Below are 10654 nucleotides of genomic sequence, written 5' to 3'. Positions count from 1 at the left end.
TTGAATGATTTGTGATTCTAGGCTATAGTCCAACATATGTAAAGCCTGAGGCCATATGTAATTCATCAAAATAATATAAGGATTGACCTTTGAGGCTGAGTTTTTCCCTTTGAGAGTTTTACGAGGGTACATCTAGTGTTGAATGATCTTTTTTTTCTTTGTTATTTCAAGGTGTTTGTGTTATAGACTGCAAGGCGGGGCTAGCCTTCATTGGATCTCCCTACCTTGGCTGCATCAGAGTCTAATCCATAATCCTAGAAAGTTATTCTAGTGTTGATCAATAAAATATAAATATTGTAGTCCTTTTATTCCAAGAATTTGTGAAACCAATAAGTTGATGCTTTTGGATATCAATTTAAATTGTTTTTATAGTCTACATAATGCAGACCAAATCTAACTATATAGCCATTTGACCACTCAAAGTTGTCTAATAAAGACCATGCAAAATAACCTTGTATGTTTGATCCATCCCTGCTATTCAAACCATAATAATGTTTTAGTATATTGTACTAAAATAAATAAAGAAATAAAATGTTATAAATAGTTTAGATTTACCTTATTGCTTGTTGAATAAATGATAAATGCATAAAATCATAATTGATTCACCAAGTATCATTGAGAGCTTGAGCCAGTACTATAGTATCATCATTTTTTTCATCAATTCTTATATAATTCACAAAAATATCAAACAATTAAATGCACGTACCAAAAAAACCATACAAACAAAATTTCATTAGAGCGACTGAGATTATTTCTTTCAAATACTAATAACAGCAATTTTGTTGCTAAATACTGTAAATATTCAATCATACAAAGGTTTTAGCATTCTCTGTGATGAAAATCAGTGGATTTCCATATCTATGTTTAATGTACTCCAACAGCTCTCCTATTCCACGAGGATACACGTGAAGCCAGCTGGATCCTGCCTCTTGTTCCCTACTAAAAATTAAATATGGCCAATAAAAAACTTCAGTCTTATTTAATAGTTCTTAAAAGATTTTTCAGTCTTACCAAGATTTTTCAGTCTTACCAAGATTTTTCAGTCTTACCACTGGTCCGATGAGAATACCATTTCTCTCAGCTGACAACATTTGACAGGAGCCAATGTGAGAAGTTACGCTCAGATTTTCTCAAACATTGCCAGACCAAACCAGTTCATATACTAAAGCTTTTCAAGATTCATACCTGTCAGATTTGTTCGAGAGTCTAATGTATAGCTTGTGTTCATGGAATTGGGTGGCATTGAAACATCAGCAGCATACATGGTTGTATAGTAATTTAAGCCCACAAAATCAAACGAACCTTTCATCATGGAAGATTGATGGGCAGTAAATTTGGGTAAACGCTTACCAACAAGATTTCTCATTGTTGATGGGTATTTCACTTCTGTAATTGGATCCATAAACCTATAATTTTGTACTACCAGTCAGTTTTATATGAATGGCCAAAAGATTTCAATTTCTTAAGTCTATAATAATTATTAAGATTTGTTTTACTTCAATGTTTCTGAACATAATTCAGTTGGAAGAAGAAAACAAATAACAATAAAAATGGTTAGTTGTAGACCAAAACAAGTTAAATAAAGGAGGAGAAGGAGTGGAAAGTTGCACAAGGTTTGAGGCATCAGTAGCTTGTCTTGTTTTCACCTGAAACTAATCAATTTTGTCTTATGATTTTTTTGGATCATACTTTGTAATTCATTACAGAATAAATGATAATAGAAAGCTAAAATAAGAAAATGGATAGTTGCAGACCAAGACAAACTAAGCCCATGTCTGAAACATTGTAAAAATTTACACCCATCCCTCCTCTATTTTTAATTTAACTTGATTTGAAACTAACCATTTTCTATTCATCAAAAGATAATAGAAAGCTAGAAGAGAAAAAAGGTTAGTTTCAGACCCAGACAAGTCAAAATGGTTCCAACTTTCTACCCTCCCTTTCTTTTTCACTTCTCTTGATGGGCAACTAACTATTTTTAATTTCCAAACTCATTATTCTGAGGATGAATCTAATCTTAATCTTACACAATTGAATTTAAAAATAATAATAAATATACACTTCAAATCGAAATTAATATACTTTTTCCAACATATGCTTGCTTACCAACCAAACAAAAAATCTGTAGCCCTCTGAGCGGCTTTCTGGTCAAATATTGATTCTGAATAGGGAATCGTCCGGAGGCTCACCAATGTAATACCAATCAATCCCTTCTGCATCGCGTACATATAATAATCGCAGATTAGCTAACAGTTGTATGTAGAATGAAAAACTTTTTAGGGAAAAAAAATGGGTTACCTGATATTTTCTCTTGTATACACGAACAGCAGCTGCATGAGAAAGAAGAAGATTATGCGCCACAATATATGGCTCTTTTGCAGAATTTCCTGTGCTTGAATTTCCATTGGAAGAGGAGTGGCGGCCTGGTGGGAATGCAGCAGTGTCATAACCAAAGGCAGCGTAGGCATAAGGTTCGTTTAAAGTAATCCAGTGCTTCACTCGATCACCAAACTCTTGAAAGCATACTTCAGTGTAAGCTTTGAAATCTTTCCTGGATGTATCAGAAAACAGGTCTACTTACGCATAAACAATGGGTAATCAATGAAATCTACTATATGGGCATAGATGCAAAATGATTTACTGATATGAAAGGGTTAAGTACACAATATTCTTGCTGAGAAAACCTCCATATTTATCCTCCAGAGCTTGTGGAAGGTTCCAATGAAACAGTGTCACAAAAGGTTTGATATCTAAGGAGACGAACTGGTTAGAGTTTAAACAGTATCATTGTAATATCTATATAGATAGTAGCAAACAATGTACATTTTACCATGCTTTAAGAGTTCAGTGATGAGGTTCAGTGATGAGGTTGTTGTAGTAGGCCACTCCAACTTTGTTAATTCCACCTTTGACAGTGCCATCTGTCTCCCACAAAAAATATTTAAAAAGGCATTGCCGAAAGCTAAGTTTTTTTATTTTCTTCTATATTATAGATCATTGTTATTTTTTTATCAAATCAAGTGAAAGTTTATTTATCAACATTTCTGATCAGACTTTTTGATCTATCATAAAAATAATGAAAAACTTTAAGAAGAAACAACACAGCTCACATGGTAGTATCCGTGACCAGGAAATGGAAAACCTATATGTATCCATGCCCATTCCCTTCATCAGTTTCACATCCTCCTGTAAATTACACTTTCTCTCTTTAATGTAGTGCTCTTTAATGTAGTGCAAGATGCAAGCAGTAAACACATTCAAATGAAAAAAAAATATGGAAAAAGTAGTTGGCATTAGTTTTTCACAGTTTTTAGTATTTAAAGAACTATTTTTAGAAGATTCAATTATGCATATTTTAGAATTGACATTTATAATCACACTTTGATGTTCTATAAATAATATATCAACATTGTCTGTAATCCATTATCAGCTCCTAATGATGGATTGCTGAGTGTGATTTACTAAATATGATTGAATGAAATAATATATAATTTAAATCAAATGTTGTAAGTAGCACACCTTATAACGATGGTATCGATCCAAGGCAGCATCCCCGTTACTCCCATCAATGATTTTCCCTACACAATTTTACACTTACTCCCATCAATGATTTTCCCTACACAATTTTACACTGCTCAATAAAATATATACAGCAATTCCAATCGACCATTAATCTTCAAAAATCATATGACATGTTAAATTTTTCTGGTCATTCTAAGAGTACTTCCTGTACTGAGCTATATATATATGAATAGATAAATAAAAAAGTAAAAGTTAACCTGGGATATGGGAGTAAGTATCCCAAATGCTTGGGCCCTTTCCTCCCTCCCGAGCAGCTCCTTCATATTGATATGCAGCAGAGGCTGTACCGAATATAGATCCAGCAGGAAATCCACTCCTACTCAGTACTTCTATTTCTTCCCGAGCCTTTAGAAGAAAGACCCACCATATACACACCACCACACAGGCTCTCCATCCCTTCAGAGGATTCATTATAGTACTTTGACATTTATCTTTTGGAATGATTGAGGGAGCTTTGGGAATTATAGGAGTGAGAGGAAGAGAGATTGATTTTGGTTTTTTATCTTTATGATCCTTGCTTTGTGAATAAGAGAAAGCTAGAGAGGTTGGTTAGCTTAATACTTGTGTGCCTTGTTTTTGCCTTTTATCATACCACTTTACAATATTGTAGCAAAAAATTTCCTTCCTCTAGAGGAGAAAAAAAACTTTGTAATGACACCTAAGTCTTTCACTTCAACTAAGATTGACAAAGCATCTAATATTGACAAAGCATTAGGAATTGGAATAAGTAATGGCACCACCAAGAAACCTCACAAGTTTGTATCCAAAGTCATTCATGAAGCATTTCTTCTACAAACCCATTAGATGGTGTTCCCTCAATGCCCTCTTTTAAAAGTGCATTCAAATGAATTGAATAAATTACACTCATTAGTTATTTTGTTAGTTGTGTATAATCTAAAAGCATGCTTCATGGTAAAATAGACACTACATGGGTTCCCCATTGGCATATTCTTTTCTTTCCAAATGTAAAAAATGTGGATGTAGTTCTCTATCATTGACCTAGTTATGTGCACATTTCTTTGTATATAGTTTCTTCCAAGACAAGGTATATTTCATGTTTAATTAGAAAGCTATTAAGTGCTGACTTGAATTTATTATGTTACCCTTATCCATTGTCGCTTCTCTCAATCCATTCCTTCTTTCCTTGAGAGGGTAGTATGTATTGAACTTAATAAAAATTATCTGAACTAACTATAAGGTAGAGTTTGCATGGATACGGGCCTCTTCCAAGTTTTATTGGGAATCATTAAGATATAGATAGGCAATATGCACATTTACAATGTATTTTATACATCAACTTACCCATTAATTGATTTTGGGTTGAAGTCTCTAACCATACTATTAGAGATTAGAATCTCTAGCTACAAACAACTCAAAAGTAGTCTTGAAATTAGTTGCTAAGGTAATAAAATCTAAAGATGGATGGACTATTATAGTAAACCTTTAAAGTTACTATAATAGGAGGAAAAGAGTTCTTAATCAGACTCTAGCAGATTTGACAACAATTTAGCCACCAAAGCCAAGATAGAGAGTCCCTCATGGCCTCAAGCTAATGGTATAACAAAGAATCCTATGCACTCCTCTCTGCCACACACCATTAGTAATGAAAAGCATGTATTTATTACACAACCAACTTTCACCCTTTTGTCTAGTGAACCTTTGAAAGATGTTGGTAAACCTCAATACTCAATAAATCCTCTTTTAGGATGTGTTCCAACCTTTGTAGCCTTGACAGTTCTTGTTACCTCTCAACCAAAGATATCAAGGAATGCATTCAACCTCTCTAAGAATCTAAGATTATGTCCATGAAAAATGACAGCTAAAATTTGGAGCCTTTTTTCTTGTATTTCAAGGGTTAGACTCTGAGGAAATTTCCTTAGGCCCTCTTGTCTCATGAATTAAATCACATGGAATTTAAGGAACTTTTAGGGGTCACACTCTAAGGAAATTTCCTTAGGCCCTCTTGCCTCATGAATTAAATCAAATGGAATTTAAGGAACTTGATCAACCCAAACCCAAAATTCATGGTGCATGATTTTTAAAAGAGATTTATTCATTCAAACATTCTTTTCACTCAAGACATTAGGTTGTTAGCTTTTGGTTTTTATTCCTTTTTTTTCATGTCCCCTATTTTAGATTAAATAATTAATAATATTGTTTAATTTGGGCTCAATAGTTTATAATTTTGAGGAAATTTTTATAATATTATAAAAATTAACATTATTTTTAATTAAAGGGAAGGGAATTTAGTACTCAAATGTAAGAGTCACACAACAATTTAGGATTCCAGAATCACCTATAAAATAAAATATAACATTTTACATGAGATTATCGAAAAGAATAATTTTCTTGATTATGGATGTAATAATGATACAATAAAAAATAATACTACATATTGTAAATATGTGGGCTTTCTTATAGAGGAAAAGTTGAGAGATAGGGGCTAAAAGTAAAAAAATTGACACACTTTTATAAAGAAAACAATCAACAATGATCCAACATTATAACTTGAATCACTAGAAAGTGACATATATGTCTTGAATTTGAAATTATGTAAATTAATGAAATGCATATTTTTAGTGTATTTTATATTTGTAATGTTTAAAAACATTAAAAAAATTGTTTATGTAAATAGAATCATTATACACCTAGTTAGATCACCTTTCTAAACATGACCTATTCACACCTAGCTTAAGTTCACTTAGGCTTTTTCATGCTTTTGTCTCACCTCATGTGGTTGAGACAAGTTTTCTCACTTTAAGAGACACATATTGCCTTCATATACAACACTTTCTCACACACATTTCAAGTTACATTACAAGTGTCCCACCTCTAATGGGTCATCAAATTTTCACTCCTACCTTCTTACCTCTTCTACCTTGGCTATATATGCAAGGAATCTATGTATATTTTAAATATACATTCTTTATATTAAATGATAGATTATCCCATTGTGCTTATTATTTCACTAATGGGAGATTTTTTCCATGCTTCCGGATTCCCAACTTCATCAAACATGGTATCAAAGACATGGTTCTACATTTCTTCTTGCATTAATGTGATTTTTTGCACATATCCCTACCATTGGGGAACCATAAAAAAAAATGGACACTTGTTGTGCTCAAAAGGTTCAGGAAATGAAGAAACACCTTTCTTTGTGCCAATTTCAATAATTTTCAATTTTAGCATTTCTTTTGATGTTGTATGAAAAAATTAAAAGAATTAAAATTATTTTAGTAGAGGGCCAATCTACCATCTTCTCATTTTCTATTTTGGGTAGAATTTCCTAAATATTGGCCTACCTAGCATATTTGGAGGGTTTTCATCTTGTTATTGAAGGAATTTTTTTTCTATTTTAGGTTCTTCTCTTTTAGGGTTTTATTGCATCTACTTAGTTTCAATCATCTATTAGTCTTCTCTATAGATAGGGCCTATTGTTGAGTTGGGCTTCATTGTGGACCTATACAAAGTGTTAGAATATTATAATTTCGGCTTATAATTCTTCTACACCCTACAAAATTTTTGGCATGTTCTTGCATATCTAGTTCCATTGTTTATATTATAGACTAATATATAACTAATACTTGTTGGAGATGGCAATATATATTGACACTACTAAAAGGAAGTTAAGGTGCACAAAATGCTTCCTAACATAATCTAGTGGGGAAGTTAGAGCAAAGTTTATTTACAATCTTTAAATATTACATAAATAAAAACACATTCACAAGGAGATAATGAAAATTCATAAAGATATCCAATAATGAACACAAGATATACCTAGGGAAAATCCTTTCAGGAGAAAAAACCCACACTCCAAAAGCATGGTACTTTGTATTATTGAAACAACAACTACAATACCATAGTAGTACACTACTTCTTTAATAAGAGTCTACAACTGACAACCACACTCTGGATTAATTCTAGTAGCATAAAACTTCACTTGTAAACATTACATAGATATTACTCTCCAAGGTCACCATATATAGAGAAATACAACAAAGAAGGAAGCTTCTAGATGAAGAAATAAGATGGGGTGTGCAAAATATTTGGCCCTATTTTTCAACCAGCAAAATGAATGCAAATTATGCATGTGCATCTCCAAATGACTTTCAATTCAAACCTCCTATGTTGGGCACCCAAAAATTACTATTTTAAGGTATGATAGATTCTCTTACACATAATATAGCTATCATAACTTACAATAGTTACAACTATTTGAGAATCCATCATAAATGACTATTATTAGCATATTCTCTTACAACTCAAGTCATAATCCAACTTGGGCACCCACCTTCTCCGTGCAAAAGCTATCTCTTGTCACTTTTCCTATTTGTCATATAATTTGTCTTAGGTTGAAACTTGTCAAGATCCTTAAAGTGGGATTCCTACCTCCACATGTGCAACATATGTGTCATGCAATCATCACCAAGTAGGATGTTGGCAAGCCTATGGACCCCATTAGATGACTAGATATTTGTAGAAACTTAATAAATCAAATGAATTAAAAAAAAATATTAGGATTTGTAAAGGTTGAGAGACCTTAATCCCAACATTCTCGCCATTGTTCAAGGCCTTTTAAATAGCCCATATATCAACTATAAGGGGCCGAGACGCCCATAAAACTACAACACCATCTGGACTTCTTTTTTATCACTAGTTTCATCAATGCATCTGCAACATTCATCAAAATGTCAACCTTCTCCAACTTTACCTTCTCATCCTCTACCATATCTTGAACAAAATAAAACTAAACATCAATTTTATTTGTTCTACAATGAAAAGTCATGCTAAGAAAATTTCACTTTGACTATCACAATAGATAGTAATCAAAATTGCATCAAGTCTAATATTTGAATTCAACCATCTAAGCCAAATGGATTCCTTACAAGAATGAGTAGCTGCCATATATTTTGATTTTGTCATGGACAAAGTGACTATAGTTTGTTGCTTATTCATCCAACTAATAGCACCACCATTCATGGTGAAGACATAACCAATAATGGATCTTCTGATATAAATGTCACCTACCTAATCCAAATCCACATATGCATAGATACACAAAATGTTGAAGTACAATAAAATAACCATGATAATACAAGGAATACTCAAAATTATCCCTCAAGCATCTGAATACTCTCTTAATTACATCCCAATGTACCCATCCAAGATTAGCCTTATATTGAATCAAGGCTCCCACTTCTTGGGCAACTTTTAGTCTTGTATAGACCATATCATACATGAGACTACCAACAACACTCAAATAAGGTACACTAACCATGTCCTTTTTGTAAATATGAGTTTGTGTTCTCATTAATGATAACTTGGTCTAAGAGGTTGATTAGGTCTATTCAGAAGTAATGCAATATCAAAGGATTGGTTATGATTTCATACAGATGTGTGGAGATTGATATTAGTTTCTTTAGATGGTATATATGGTTTTCTTATGATTTTTCCATAATTTTGGAGGTGTATTAAATGTGGTTTGCAGTTGAAGTTGTCTAAATGTGACTATCTCGATGAACAATCTGTCATACTTGGTATGGTTTTATGGTCTACATTGTGGCACATTACTTCATCATTTCTTATGGTTGTAGTATGATCTCAATGGATGAAAATTTATTTTATATCCCAATTTTGATGTTCTAATTTCATCTACAATTGAAGTTATTATGGTTTGAATATCAACTTGTATAGTGACAGTACGACAATTTGTATAAATGTATTGAATTCCTCCACCTTTAGTTATTTTGGTGGTGTAGCTTAATGATTTAGCTATGTTGGTTTCAATTGATTCTATGTTGTGCATCCACAAGATTTTTGGCGGTCCATATCATGTTTTGAGTAATTTTGGTTAGTGTGCTTTAATAGTTCTATCCTTTGGAGCCAACCTATGTAGCTTTGGTCTATACCATAGTGTATAGAGTTGTAAGCATTGATCTAGGATGGACAGGAAGGTGTGCCAATATGGTGTGATACTTCATAAAAAAATAAATTTCTTTCACATGGATTTGGAGATTATTTTTTCGCTCATTATTTATACTCTACATATTACATCTTATTAGGCCAACCTAATTGATGTATTTTCTTTGTATGGATGATATATAAAGGAAGAGATCTTTTGCAGGATGACATGTGATGGTGTTTGTTGAATGAAAATTTTTGCAAAGGTGTGAAAGTGTAGATGAGCAATGATGAACTCGGTATAGAATGTTTATAACAGTGAACTATAATTAGCATTCCAAATGATGTGCTTCTATTTAGTTCAACAATATTAATTCATAGTATTCAAATCTAATGTATCTTTCCTTAGAGACAAGTGATATTCAGTGTTTGTAAGTCCATTGTGTCTTTCCCTAAGGTTATGCACCTTAGTATTGCAAGTCAAAATCAAGAGTAGTGAGCTTCCTTGGCCTTAAGCCTAAAAATTTGTAACCTATTTTCATATAGTGAGATAGATTTCACCATGGGTTTTCCCTCATTGCGTTTTCCACATAAAGTCTTGGTGTACATGTTTTTTTACTCTATTATTTTTTAGTTCTTTACTTTTTCACATATGGTGACTAGAATGAGTTATAAATGAATGGTTAAATTAGTTAAGTTTTAGTATATGTTTATTCACCCCTCTCTCAACATCCCTAAGTGTTTAACATAAATCCACCTTAGAAGGAGATTTTGGACAATCTTTCATAGATTATTTCATTCCCAATGCAATAGGAACTACCATATATCTACAAATTTTTCATGCTAAATCTCTCCAACACTGAATTTGCATACTTACTTTGGCTTAACCAAATATTTTTGTTAGATTTTTCTCTTGTATCAATTCCCTAAATGTACCTAGTTCCACCTAAATCTTTATTTCAAACTATGTTGACAATTGAAACTTCAAGTTAGAAATAAAATACCCATTCCCAAATAGTAACATATCATCCACATATAATGAAATAATGAGAATGTGACAATTATCAAATTTAGACCTCTAAAATTTCCCAAACTCAACACTTAGGTATCAAAATTTTGGTACCACCTCCTAGGAGATTGTTTCAATCCATACAAGTAATTTTTTAACTTT

General features: G+C 32.4%; 1 pseudogene; it reads right to left on the bottom strand.

Moving 5' to 3' along the window:
• Positions 1–305: 305 nt before the first annotated feature.
• LOC131051589 (beta-glucosidase 12-like) lies at positions 306–3993 on the bottom strand (annotated as a pseudogene).
• Positions 3994–10654: the final 6661 nt, after the last annotated feature.

The sequence above is a fragment of the Cryptomeria japonica genome, chromosome 7, assembly GCF_030272615.1.
Source record: "Cryptomeria japonica chromosome 7, Sugi_1.0, whole genome shotgun sequence".
In the NCBI taxonomy this organism is placed as follows: domain Eukaryota; kingdom Viridiplantae; phylum Streptophyta; class Pinopsida; order Cupressales; family Cupressaceae; genus Cryptomeria; species Cryptomeria japonica.
Note: the sequence above shows the minus strand (reverse complement) of the source record. Positions and strands in the feature narration are given on the sequence as shown.